The 14,604-nt window shown below is 47.3% G+C and overlaps 1 protein-coding gene across 1 annotated transcript in view; it reads right to left on the bottom strand.

The window, feature by feature from the left end:
- Nucleotides 1-1,025: 1,025 nt before the first annotated feature.
- Nucleotides 1,026-14,604, bottom strand: part of LOC121582285 (CD276 antigen-like) — a 65,950-nt gene continuing 52,371 nt past the window's right edge. Inside the window, exon 8 of the mRNA XM_041897992.2 lies at nt 1,026-1,972. The gene's annotated coding sequence lies outside the window, so the exon portion shown is untranslated. The remainder of the gene's footprint in view (nt 1,973-14,604) is intronic.

Here is a 14,604-nt window from a genome sequence, read left to right as displayed (position 1 = left end):
CATGCCATCTTCCCCCTATTCCTCAGCTGTAAAATGTAGAACTCCTTGCAGACATCCTGAATTTAGGGAGGCCAGGCAACACAGTACAGACTTTGAAGTAAAAACATTTTCAAGGCTGGCATTTTCTTTCTTAAATCCCATGACATTTCCTCCCTGCTCCTGCATAGGAGAATGAGAGTGACACAGAGAGGGGGCAACCAAATAAACCCTTCCTAGGGGCTGAAGCCACTAATCTGTAATTTAATTTCAAGCGGGTGTCTGGGCCATGAGGACACACGGCAAGGTCAAGGGCTACTGTACAGAGAGGGACAGAGAGGGACAGAGAGAGAGAGAGAGAGAGAGAGAGAGAGAGAGAGAGAGAGAGAGAGAGAGAGAGAGAGAGAGAGAGAGAGAGAGAGAGAGAGAGAGAGAGAGAGAGAGAGAGAGAGAGAGAGAGAGAGAGAGAGAGAGAGAGAGAGAGAGAGAGAGAGAGAGAGAGAGAGAGAGAGAGAGAGAGAGATGTGGATTTGGAAGCACAGCCTTGGGTTTGAGCAACAGCTTCATCCAGCTTAGAGGGAATAGTGATGGGCTTGAGGTGGCGGGGCCCTTCCTTTCCTACTTTTCAGAGACAGCCAGCCTGTCTGTTCCACCAACCCAACTGCAGCCACTTATTTCACACACAACAGTAACAAATACTCCTGGAGGAAATTCATTATTCAAAACAAGTAAGATGTTTGGGATGAATAAGCATCTGCAAACAGAATAACGTGAGAGCGTAACTGGCAATTTAACACGTCTGGCTAGATCTGCATGTAAATGAAATATTTGTATTACTTTTCACCATTATTCTTGTTTTACTCATTATGTAGAGGAGTGGTCTGCAGATAAATCAGCTCTAATGGAAAAGTGGAGGTATGAATTGTGAGCAGTGTGGCTAATCCCGTGGGTAAGGAGATATGTATAATAATAAACTGGGTCTTGTTCTGCATGAACACAAATGCAGTGGCCTTGGGAATGGACGCAATAATTACCAGTGACCGCTCTGGAACATTTTCACCATGTCTCTTTAATGTGAATCGGCACTGGGTCATTTTATGGACGGCTTTGGCATTCATACGCACATGGACATTTGGCACAAGGACTTGCTCGAGTACCTGTATACTGTAACAGAACCTATACAATCACCCACCAACCCTTCCACCCTCCATCTTGAATTCATAAAACATTCCATCTTGGCAGTCAGAGTAGCTGAGAATAGTCTATGTTCATTAAAAACCTTACATATACGGCTGCTGTCAGGTCAGTGAGAGAACCAGGGTGTATCCCATGCACCATTTGCAGTTTGTTCGAGCTTAGCTGGCATTCAATTTCAATTCCCCCAATTTATTGAATATACGAGAGCGGTAGACACTGACAGGTACAAGTTACTTCACGGGCAACCATTAATTAGTGAGTCCAGGAGTAAATGGAGAGCTACACTCCCTCTCTGGCAGGCAGGCAGCTAGGGAGACACTGATGGCAGCCTCAGCTGGGTCATCTCTTAAGATGCTCACTTCCTATTAGAAATGAGATCCTGGGCCTCTCAAACTTCCTAACTCGATGCATAGTGAAGAGAAAATGATGTTCGGGTTTGAGACAGGGAGCCTGTCAAATTCAATGGCCTTCAAGTGGAGTTTATCTTTACCATATTGCATAGAAATTAATATGACTCCACAGCCACATTCATATACTGCAGCAGTCTTCCTTAATTGAAAGAGTAGCAGGGGAAGGGAAATGTATAGCGCAGTAATAGAACATGATGTGTTTATGTCTTTTTTGGAAACCAAGGAGGAAGTGGTCCTGTAGGGATGGGTATGATGGACTCATCATCAGCTCAGTAAGGCCTGGACACGGTGTAGGTAGGAGACAGTGGAACCAGTCTCTCCGTTGATGGATAGGTGTAGTGGGATTAAATACCAGACTCATCTCTGTCTCACCGTCTGCCTCCTCACTCCTGGAAAATAACAAACAAAAAAAATGTGTTAGAGAGAGGGAGGTTGTCAGACAAAAATCTTATGGGGAATTGTGCTATTGAGAAAAAACATTCACAAAAGGCCTATTTTGGTCATCTGTCATCATTACAGAGAGACTTTCTTATTTCAACCGGAAAATAGTCCGGTTTGTTCCTTTTGATTAGACTGCAACATCCCAGTCTTTATCCACTTGACCTGTTTTCCGTATTACAGATAACTCTTCTAAACTTTTAATGCAGTCTACCCACTCCGGTCCCAATAGTCCCCTACACACCACTGCTAATGCTACCACAGCAAATGAAACTGCTCTCCCTGAATCAACTCAGACACACCGGGTTTAATTATGTCACACATGAAGCCCTCCTAGTTTCAGTTTTTAAAAAGCAATATAGCGGGGTATAACCGTAGAGGTTCAGTTTAGATATGTAATTAGAGTGGATCACCCATAGCTACCTGAAACCTACTGACCTTCACTTCAAATTGAAAATAATATATTTTATTTTTCATTTTTCAGTAAAATAATCATTTAAAGATGTACATGAAAGGAAATATATAAAAACACCAAGTTTGACGAAGAGGAATACTTTATGCATTATGACATTTTGCAGTAGCCTACATACTCTGTGTTCCAGAAAGGCCTCCTCTCTACTTCCTGTCCAAACCTGTCATGCTTATAAAGCTCTGTTTGATTCTGATCTGACTCGAAGGTTTGAGATTGCAGACCGTCAGCAGATGTAATACTCTCAAGCGTGTGGTGAATGCTGTCTTGGTCACTTTGGCTGGAAAATGGTTGCTGCCACTGTTTGGAAACCTCTCTATCACTTCTTAATCATTACAGAACATATTGTCCCCTTATTGTATATGTGGCACATGAGATATCTCTATGAAGTGGAGAAACTGTAAATAAAACAACGGAGACGACTTGATGAATTATATAAGTCAAAAGAAGTCAGACTGTTGACATCTGAGTCCTGACAGTTTCCTAGAGGTCTCTATAAACTCAGTGGCTCTGGATATCCATGTGTATTAAATAGCAGCACTCCATTTGAAAACTCACTCCAGTTCCCACTTTCCTTGCCTCCTCTCAGAGGGCAGTGCAGCTTGCCTCCTAATCCATCATATAAATGAAAACAACACAATATTTTCACACCTGCATGCTCTCATCGGATTCAAATCTACTTTTGGATATTCCCCCTTTGGAAATGCATGATGTGTGTGTTCAAACAGGGGGTCATTCTTATTGAGTCCAGGACAGCAGTGTCCTGAAATGAATTTCAGAAATGAAAGAGCACCCCAGACCTTTACCAAAGGCTATAGAGATTGTTTGGCTGTATATGTGACACACGCATACACAAAAAAATACTCATATCTTCACGTCAGACTCCTGACTGAATAAACTGGGAAGTTAACACAGACAATCCAAACTTGAAGAAAAGTTTCTCTCTATCCAAGAGCTCCAGCAGACAGACATCAGGAGGACAGAACCATCCCTTCCCACTTCTTCTTAGCAGGTTGAAATGTTGCATGCTGACGGACAGTTTCATTTACAGCCAGTGCAGGGGATTGCACACTAATTTACTCAGGCTATAGGAGATTGTTCAGTTACAGCAGCAGTGTGCTGGGTTCATTCTAATGAACCACTGTAAATCCACACTGCACTCATTTCAGTCCTCATTTGCATTGAAATGGAAGTGCCATATTTCATTCTCTTCCTTGGTAACCTTCCACCACTTATTTATATATCTGGAGAACCCTGTACAGGGAGCCACGGCCCGCTGTTTTCAGACATTGACATAAATGACAACAATCTGAGTAATTATCAGAGAACAACTCCAGGTGGGGGATTCTGACATAAACACAGATGCTTCCAGAAGTCAATATGCAGCCTGTGCAGCTTTGGAAAGAACTGACAAGGTATGACAGGTTTTCCGTAAGGGATTATGAAATACACAGTGTCCTTATATTGTCACGAGTTACAAAGCCAGAACCCAGAAGCAGACCAGGACAAGGTAAGTTGAAACGAAGGTGAGTGTTTATTTACAAATTCAAGAGTGATGCTGAATAATCCAGGGAACAGAGCGGGCGGCGTTGATTAGTTGTTGGGGGTGCAGTGGTTGATCCAATCATGGCTCGGCAGCCGCCGACCACCAGGCAGAGGTTGGATGAAGGTTCCGGACGAGTGACTGCAGATGGAACAAAACGGAGGTAAGTAAACAACAAACCAACAAGGTGCAAAACAACAAAACTAACGCTAGAAGCTCTAAGACTGATACTCTGGTAAACCTACTGTTCATGGCTAACGATCCGGCAGGGAATGGATGTTAGGCCAGAGCCTAAGAAGGGTGATGATCAGGACCAGGTGTGCAGATTGCTGATGGGATGCAGGTGCGGAAATCAAGAGAGCTCCCGCCTAGCAACGTTGCCCGGCAACCAGGCAGGGAGCGTTCCAGAACCCTCGGGAAACTGGAGATCACGAGCAGAAAAACTAGTACACAGACCGGACCCGACTCAGACTGCCGGGATCGTTACAGTACCCCCCCTCCGACGAACGCCACCGGGCGGACTCCCCGGAGCGCCAGGATGGAGGCGGTAGAAGTCACGAATGAGGTCAGCATCTAGGATCTGTCGCCGCGGAATCCAACTCCTCTCTTCAGGACCATACCCCTCCCAGTCCACGAGATACTGGAAACCCCGGCCCCGCCGTCTGGAATCCATGATGCGTCGCACCGTGTAGGCAGGACCACCTCCGATCATCCGAGGGGGAGGAGGAGGAGGCGGAGGAGGCAACAGAGGACTGAGGAAAACAGGCTTGAGGCAGGAGACATGAAAGGTGGGATGGACTCTGAGCGTCCTCGGGAGTTTGAGTCGAACTGCCACCGGATTGATCACCTTCTCCACCACAAACGGACCAATGAACTTCGGTAACAACTTCCTAGACTCAGTCCGTAAAGGAAGATCCCGTGTGGCCAACCAGACCCTATCTCCGATGGTATAGGTGGGAGCGGGGATCCGGCGACGATTCGCCTGGAGCTGATACCGGTCCGAAACTCTAAGGAGTGCCTTTCTGGCCCGATGCCAGGTCCGGTGGCAACGACGAATATGGGCCTGAACAGAAGGCACTGAGAGCTCCTTCTCCTGAGAAGGGAACAAGGGAGGTTGGTAACCATACAGGCACTGGAAGGGAGACATCCCAGTGGCAGATGTAGGGAGAGTATTGTGGGCATACTCAACCCAAGGCAACTGAGAGACCCAGGAGGTGGGGTTGGAAGAGGCCAGGCAGCGTAGCGTGGATTCCATCTTCTGGTTGGCTCTCTCCGCCTGACCATTAGATTGGGGGTGAAAACCAGATGTGAGACTGACTGTAGCTCCAATGGCCAAACAGAAGGACTTCCAGACAGCAGAGGTAAACTGAGGGCCACGGTCGGAAACGATATCACTGGGCAAACCGTGGACCCTGAAAACCTCCCTAACCAGGATCTCGGACGTCTCCGAGGCAGAGGGAAGCTTGGCAATTGGCACAAAGTGGGGCGAACTTGCTGAATCTGTCCACGATAGTCAGAACGACCGTGTTCCCCTCAGAAGCGGGCAACCCAGTGACAAAGTCCAGGGCCAGATGCGACCATGGTCGCCGGGGAATAGGAAGGGGGTGAAGTAGTCCAGAGCTGGGCCGATTGGTACTCTTATTCTGCGCACACACTGACAGGCAGCAACATAACCCCGAGTATCCTCGGCCATGGCAGGCCACCAAAAACGTCTGCGAAGAAACGCCATCGTCCGAGCCACGCCAGGGTGACAAGCCATCTTGCTGGCGTGGGACCATTTGAGGACCGCAGGACGAACCGACTCAGGCACAAACAACCGACCGGGTGGACCGTTACGGGACCGGGCTGCGTCCGAAGGGCCGCCATCACCTCCTCCTCAATCTTCCACCTAACAGCTCCCACGACGCAGTTCCGGGGGAGAATTGTCTCGGTCTTGGACCCACTCTCCTCCGTCTTGGAGAACATCCGAGACAAGGCGTCCGCCTTGCCGTTCTTAGATCCAGGTCGGAACGTCAGGGAAAAAATTGAATCGTCCGAAAACAACGACCACCTGGCCTGACGGGAGTTGAGACGTCTAGCCGATTGCACGTAAGCAAGATTCTTGTGGTCAGTCCAGACAATAAACGGTTGCTCCGCCCCTCCAACCAGTGGCGCCACTCCTCCAAGGCAAGTTTCACCGCGAGAAGCTCCCGGTTACCCACATCGTAATTCCTCTCCGCAGGCGAAAGGCGACGAGAGTAGTAGGCGCAGGGATGGAGTTTACTGTCCGTGGAGCATCGCTGCGACAGGATGGCGCCAACTCCCACATCAGACGCGTCCACTTCAACGACGAACTGACGGGCCGTGTCCGGTTGAGAGAGAATCGGTGCGTTGGTGAATCGCCTCTTCAAATCCAGAAACGCTCGATCCGCCTCCGGATTCCACTTGAAGCTCCTGATACTGGAAGTCAAGGCAGTTAACGGAGCGGCCACACGGCTGTAATCCCGGATGAATCTGCGGTAGAAATTCGCAAACCCCAAAAATCTCTGGAGCTGCAATCTCGTACCGGGCTGGGCCCATTCCAGAACCGCTCTAACCTTCTCCTGGTCCATCCTAATCTCTCCCCTGGAGATGATGTACCCGAGAAAGGATGTCGTGTGGGCGTGAAACTCGCACTTCTCGGCCTTCACGAACAGGCGATTCTCCAACAATCGCTGCAGAACCTGCCGGACATGCTGGACGTGGTCGGAAGGTTCCTTCGAGAAGATCAGAATGTCATCCAGGTAAACAAACACAAAGAGACCGATCATATCTCTCAGGACGTCGTTCACCATACTCTGGAATACCGCTGGAGCATTGGTCAGTCCAAACGGCATCACCTGATACACGAGCGACCCATCGGTGTATTGAAACCCGTCAACCACTCGTCTCCCTCTCTGATCCGGACCATGTGATACGCATTGCGTAGGTCTAGCTTGGTGAACACCGTAGCACCCTGTAAGGAGTCGAAGGCAGAACTCATCAAGGGCAGGGGATACTTGTTCTTGACCGTGATGTCATTCAACCCCCGATAATCAATACACGGTCGAAGAGAGCCATCCTTCTTACCCACAAAGAAGAATCCTGCCCCCAGGGGTGATGACGAGGACGAACGAGACCAGCAGCTAGGGACTCCTTGATGTAGGTCTCCAAAGCCTCACGTTCAGGGCGGGAGATACTGTATAACCTTCCCTTGGGGTAGACAGCTCCAGGGAACAGGTTGATGGCACAATCATATGGTCGGTGGGGAGGGAGTGACAGAGCCTTCTGCTTACTGAACACTTCCCCCAAATCGTGATATGTCTCGGGAACCAGGGACAAATCTGGGGGTTTAGCCTCAATCACCTGACTGGGAACCGAATGGGGACAGGCAGTCTTGAGACAGTTAGCATGACAATCAAGGCTCCAACTCGTTACCTTGCCCGTCACCCAATCGAACGTGGGATTGTGTTCCTTCAGCCAGGGGTATCCAAGGACCAGAGGAACATGGGAAGACGGCAGAATGAAGAATGAAATCATCTCCGAATGATTCCCCGACAACAGCATCTTAACCGGTTCAGTCCTCATCGTGATACGTGCCAGACTACTGCCGTTCAGAGTGGTCGCTTCAATGGCTTCCGGCAATTGCTCCTTGGAAAGCCCCAGCTGTTCCACCAACTCGGCATCAAGAAAGCTTCCATCGGCACCTGAATCGAGATAAAAGCGTTAATCGCTAAGCTCTGATTCCTGTTCACAAGGGTAGCCGGGAAACGGGGTCTGACAGAGGTATTGAGAGGTCGAAACTGGCTCGCTAAAAGTCCTCCCAACTTTAGCGAGCCGCGCAGTTTGACGACCGCCGGGAACAGGTGGCGAGGTAATGTCCCCGAACCACCACAGTAGAGGCAACAGTTAGTCCTACGTCTGAGTTGGCGTTCCTCCTTGGTTAACCCGTGCCGCCCTACTTGCATTGGTTCAGAATCGGGAGACAGGACCTCTCCACTAATCCTGTGTGGTGGACGATGATCGACGTATTCTGGTCCAATCCCCGACCCGACTGGAACCTGAGAAGCTGATCGATTGGACGGACCCCATTGCTTCTCCCTCCTTCGCTCTCGGACTCGATTATCCACCCGAATAGACAAGGCTACCAAGCTGTCCAGGTCACTAGGCTCCGGATAGGAGATCAACTCATCCTTGAGCTGCTCCGACAGACCCTGGTAAAAGGCCGCTTGCAGAGACTCCTCATTCCACCCACTCTCCACAGCCAACGTCTTGAACTCGATCACGAAGTCGGCCCACGCTGCGAGTTCCTTGGTGAAGCGAAAACAGGCGCCTAGCTGCGTCCCTCCCTCGGACGGAATGGTCGAAGAGCTTCCTCATCTCGGCCGTGAACCCCTGGTATGAAGCCATGCAGGGGTCTTGTCGTTCCCAAACGGCTGAAGCCCACTCCAGCGCTCGACCACGCAGCAACTCAATCACAAAGGCTATCCTAGCCTTGTCTGTGGCATAAGAGTAGGGCTGTAGATCGAACACTAACCCACACTGCATAAGGAAAGAACGGCATCTTCCCAGCTCCCCCTCATATTTATCCGGCGTCGGAACCTTGGGCTCACGGAAGGACACAGCTCCAGACGCGGCAGGCGAGATGGGTGAAACCGGTAGTGGATCCTCCACCGGAAACTTGCGCTGGTTCTGGACCTCCGTCAGACCGGTAGAAAGGTTCCGAACTGCCAACGCGATCTCCTGTAGCTCCGTGCTATGATGGCCCAACATCTTCTCCTGATGGGTAATGGCATGGCGAACAGAGTCCAGGTCCGCTGGGTTCATTACTGGCCGGATCGTTCTGTCACGAGTTACAAAGCCAGAACCCAGAAGCAGACCAGGACAAGGTAAGTTGAAACGAAGGTGAGTGTTTATTTACAAATTCAAGAGTGATGCTGAATAATCCAGGGAACAGAGCGGGCGGCGTTGATTAGTTGTTGGGGGTGCAGTGGTTGATCCAATCATGGCTCGGCAGCCGCCGACCACCAGGCAGAGGTTGGATGAAGGTTCCGGACGAGTGACTGCAGATGGAACAAAACGGAGGTAAGTAAACAACAAACCAACAAGGTGCAAAAACAACAAAACTAACGCTAGAAGCTCTAAGACTGATACTCTGGTAAACCTACTGTTCATGGCTAACGATCCGGCAGGGAATGGATGTTAGGCCAGAGCCTAAGAAGGGTGATGATCAGGACCAGGTGTGCAGATTGCTGATGGGATGCAGGTGCGGAAATCAAGAGAGCTCCCGCCTAGCAACGTTGCCCGGCAACCAGGCAGGGAGCGTTCCAGAACCCTCGGGAAACTGGAGATCACGAGCAGAAAAACTAGTACACAGACCGGACCCGACTCAGACTGCCGGGATCGTTACATATATAGATGCTCTCCGTAGGTCTTATGTACTCAATGTATTGAACACTTCATTTGTATATTTTGTATAAATGTGTATAATTTGTATAAATGCATGTGGTATATGCATTGTAACATTGCTTGTGGTAAGCAAACCACGATTAATTATTACAGACATGACAATGATAAATAAAACTCGGAGAAAACCATTCCGCCATACCATCTAGGACGTCACAGCCACAGCTTCACTGACTGTCATCTCAATGCAGTGTCATACATCACACACATGCCTATGTACCTTTCCCCGTATTTCTACTATTTTGTGTGATTTCCCACCTCCAATTTCCACCAAGCCCCCCTGGTGTTAATTATCAGGTTTCTTTCCCCTAGAGCAGCACAGCACTGTGGAAGTGCATTCATCTTGATTCTCCACTCCAGTACAAAGCCTTGTTTGAAGAGACTCCTGTGGTAAGCCCCAAAGGCGGAGTGATTCAGAGTCAGAAGAAGAGAGAGGAGAGGGAGAAAAGAAAAGAGTTGCAGATCGCTCTGTGTTTACACTGGGAAACCTGGCCGCCTGGCAAAGCAGCATGCAAATCATTCATTCCCTTCTTCTTCCTCAGTGTTTTTCATTCATCTGCATGATGAATATCATGCTGTGAGTCTGTGATGACATCAGAATTGACCACGGTGGGCTGTTATGATTTATTGATTTGGTCTGTGGTGGAGTAATGAGGTCACTTTCATGTCATCATCCCATTCCCACTCAGTGGACTGATGGCTGCTGAGTGGACCTGTTGGTGTTCTGGGGCCTAACAAGGGGCTCTACAATTAAATCTTACCCATTTCTATGTTCCAAATGGTCTGCTCTCATTGCTTTAGTGTAATTACAAGGTTTTCAAAACATGTTCCTTCATTAAAAATGTAGTATATAGTGAGCCTTGTCCATGGATCCTGTGTAGCTAGTAATTGGTGGCGAATCAATGTTAGTGAATTCTAGAGGCTACTATACTGTTCTATAGCTGCTGGTCTGCTGCTGGCTGGCCACTCTGCTGCTGGCTGGCCACTCTGCTCCCTCTCATCTAATATATCATCCACATCACTGCACAGATACAGACAGAGACAGCAGCACACTCTCTGACAGACATGTCTATCGCCCTCACCACGATTTTATCTTTAATTAACACAGGTTATTTCAGATATTTCCGCCAACGGAAAGACAGAGATTGTATTATGATTTCCATGACAGGAAGTTGTTTTAAGCCTGTGTCAGGTCGAATAATCATTAATTGCACTGTCATCACTGTGGCTGAGTGATAGAATTCATGAGAGCTCATTCATTTAAACACAGTGTCTAGGTTGAGGAAGGTGATCCGTTTGAAACCTAGAACTGGAATTCAGAGAGCTTTTAATGGCAAAAAATGTTATGCCCTTGATTTCTTGTGAATCGTTAGTCCTCAGTTCTAGAATCGTTTCTCATTATGAAATCTTGTTCTACAGCAGTGAAGCACTAAGCCCAGTTTGTCAACACAGTGATACACGTCTTTCAGCTCCAACACCTTTCATTTGGAGCCATGTATTTTCTCACTGAGATTTATAACACTGACTCACATTAAAAGACATCTTAGGCTGCGTTTACACAGGCAGCCCAACTCTGATCTTTTTTCACTAATTGGTATTTTGACCAATCAGATCAGCTCTGAAAAAGATCTGATGTGAAAAGATCTGATGTGATTGGTCAAAAGACCAATTAGTGGAAAAAAGATCAGAATTGGGCTGCCTGTGTAAACACAGCCTTATAGTCTGCAAATCCAGCATATTTGTGTCTATTCCCATTTGGGTATGGTAACTTCTCTGTATTTACATTTCTGCCTTCTGTAATTCTCTTGATGTTCTCAACACACCATTCCTTTGCTGATAATAGTTTAGCAGTATGTAATTCACGTAGCCAATTTAAAAGAACAGTGTTTCAACACAATTATACAAGCTCATATTTGCGTTGACATTTGTAAAAGGTGTAAACATATCTGACGGTGAGGGCTGCTGTGTACTCTACGCCAGTAGAGGCCTCTGTAAAAGCTCCAACCCCAGTAGGACACCTCATGTGGCCAATGAGAGAAGAGACAACAGTGCAGGCGCCAGGCGCCCGGCCCTCTGCCCGGCGGGGGGATGGAGGACGTGATGAATGCTCTGGAGGAGTGTCTTTCCATCCATGTAATGCAGGGGGATTGGACAGTCAGGCCAGGCCAGGCCAGGGGCATCAGGACAGCAGCAGCGACCAAAAACCCTGAGCCAGGTATATTAAGTGTTGCTGACAGCCAGGTGACACCAGATCCCTGTGTTGTGTTGACTGCACACGACCCAGTACCATGTCACCATGATGGAGTGATAAACAGCCTTCAGGATCCATAGATCACCTGAGACGCTCCATATGTAATGTATATATGTAACGCTGCACTGCACTGTCACGGGGCCCCAAGGCAGTGGGTTGTAGGGAGGGAGGAGGGAGGTGGGTGGTCTCCATGCTGTGTATCACATACCCAGGCTCTCATCTGCATTATGAGTAATCTATGCTAGTTAATTGAGCCCAGAGGCAGTTGGTTTCAATGAAGCCTCCTGTATTTTTTTGGTGCAAAATAGAAGAAAAATTGCTCTCAGAGGAGCGGGGCTCTCTGTCGAGAGGCAAACAGAGCAGAACTCCTGCCGTGTTCATTAGCTGTCATTGATCAGTGATTCAGTCCCCACACTCCCGCTGCCTGCCACTGCACACTGATATTACGAGTTTCTTGTCATGAAAATCATTATTAAGGTAAAAAAGTGCAGCCAGCCCAGCAACTTTGGTCCTTATATTTTATTTTTCACTGCACTATTCTGATGCGTATGGCTCTGCGCCAAACCTCCCCAAGCAAAGCTACAAAATACTATGCAGTCAGTGATATTCTGAGCAGCAAACCTATCCATCCTAGACCATCCTCCAATATCAATATGATGCAGTTTCTTGCACATTTCTTTATTGGCTTTTTCTCAGTGGTCATCATCCAGTAGCTGGTGCTTCTGCCACTTGGAGAAATGTACAGTATGGTATTATACGGTTGCAGAGTCATTATCCTGATAAATGGCTGAGACAATAAGCTAAATAATGCACAGATAGCCCACACCTCTCAGGAGAGCTCTAGCCCAGCGTAAGTGTCCTGTCTGACATGATCAACATCAGACGAGCCTCGCCGCGGCGCTGAGACAACAGCAACCTGAGGAGCCGCGTCTCCGCGGAAACACCCAAAGGTCACACCGACACGCCAGGCGAAGCTTATTCCTCACCTCACGCCTGCTCTCTTACTCTCTCTGTTTCTCTCTCTCTCTCTCAACGACGAGCCACGACACAGCAGCCAAACTTTAAACGCTCTAGGAACCATTTTCCATTTTTATATCTCACTCTATTTCTTCCCCAAGTTATCTCTTCCTCATTCTTATAAAAAAGAGAAGAGTGGGGCTCCTCAAAGTGATCTGCCATCTCTGCTCCCTAAAACAGGACAGAGACAGAATAAGCCCCTCGGCCAACACTGTAAAACATAACAATGAGATAGATTCTTAGAGTGACAGTCCAGAGTTTAAGTGGATATACAGGGGAGAATTAAATCAATATTGTAGAGCTCTAGTAGAAAAGAGGCTGGAGAGGGCCATTATCTAGAGCTAATTGTACCTATAGGGCCTGTCCTATTAGACGTATTAATATCTACTCTCTCATTGGAATTCATTTGTGGTAGTCTACTGGCTGTTGCTGGATGACTAGGCCATATCTGTCTCTCTGCCTCTCCTCTTTCACGTTCACACTCACAGGATTTCCTTTATTCTCTTTGTGTCTGACCTTGACAATACAGCCTCCTTCCATTGGCAGATATAATATCAGGGAATGTGTGCTGTAGCTCCCAGTACAATGGGATTCTGAGGATCTCTTTGCATTACTAATTTCGAGTAATATGTACATGTCCTCCTGATTAACATGGATCATTAAATTGTGTCAAACATACACGTTTATACTGCATATCTCACCATGCTATAGCTGATAACAAACACAATCAGGCTGTCTATTAGCATTTCAGGTGAAAGCCTACTAGCTGACAAGGTGAGAGTCCTCCACAATGAATGACACTTCCCTCAAGGACACACAGGAGATGCTTCAACATTGTTCAATGTTTCAGCGAGCACTCACTACGGCTAATTACTAACCATGGCAACAGCTCTGGATGTGAACACAGTATGGACACACAAGGTGAGTGAATTCCATACCCAGTGGCCTGCAGTTGTTGTATGTAATATAAGAATGAAGCATAGAAAATAATAATTAATCACATATAAACAGATAAATCAATAAGGTGAAAGGTTTTATGAAAACAAAATGTCCCATGACACTAAAACAAGATAATCAGATGCACTGAACTTCCGTTATTAAATAAGATATGCTGCACTCTGCATAAATGAGGTAATCAATAAAAAAATGGCCACAGAAATATTAAAATAATTGATCGGTGGTGATTCAGCAGGAGAATATGGTTTACAGGATATTGGCCTGCGACAGTGTTAGGACTGAATGGGAAGGTTAGGGTGTAGTAAGGACAGATAACCTCCCAGACAGTGGCTCAAATGACACCCTATCCCCTATATAGTGCACTACTGTTGAGCAGGGCCTTATAGGATTCTATAGGAAATAGGGTGCCATTTTGGACGCAGACAGTGACTCTTGATGCCACGACTTTATTTGGGGTAGAAAAAAGAAATGAGTTTCTCCACCCTCTGTCATCATGGTTTAATCTCTCAGCAAAGTGTATTTTTATGACTTGATCCAATCACTGTATAATAAAAACGTACAATAAAGATATTCATATCACTGTCTTGACACCAAATAACTTTGCTTTGGGTTATTACAGCAAGAGAAACAACTGTATTATTTGCATAGTAACATAATATGTGTGCGTTGACAAAGTGTGGTGGTGAAATGCAGTGTCAGCTCCTTCACTCCAGCTGGCCCTTGTGATTACTCTCCAAATGTGATTAATATAATTACAGGGAAACTACCACATCTCCTTATTAACAGATCCATGTCTTGAACCCCTAAATCTGCCCTATGAGATCCAGCTATTTGATGTAAGGGAACATAAAGAGGAAGCCCCCACACTGCATTCGGAGCTTCC

Source organism: Coregonus clupeaformis, chromosome 20, assembly GCF_020615455.1.
Source record: "Coregonus clupeaformis isolate EN_2021a chromosome 20, ASM2061545v1, whole genome shotgun sequence".
Classification (NCBI taxonomy): Eukaryota; Metazoa; Chordata; class Actinopteri; order Salmoniformes; family Salmonidae; genus Coregonus; species Coregonus clupeaformis.
The sequence above is the reverse complement of the archived record's forward strand: the minus strand, read 5'-3'. Positions and strand labels throughout refer to the sequence as shown.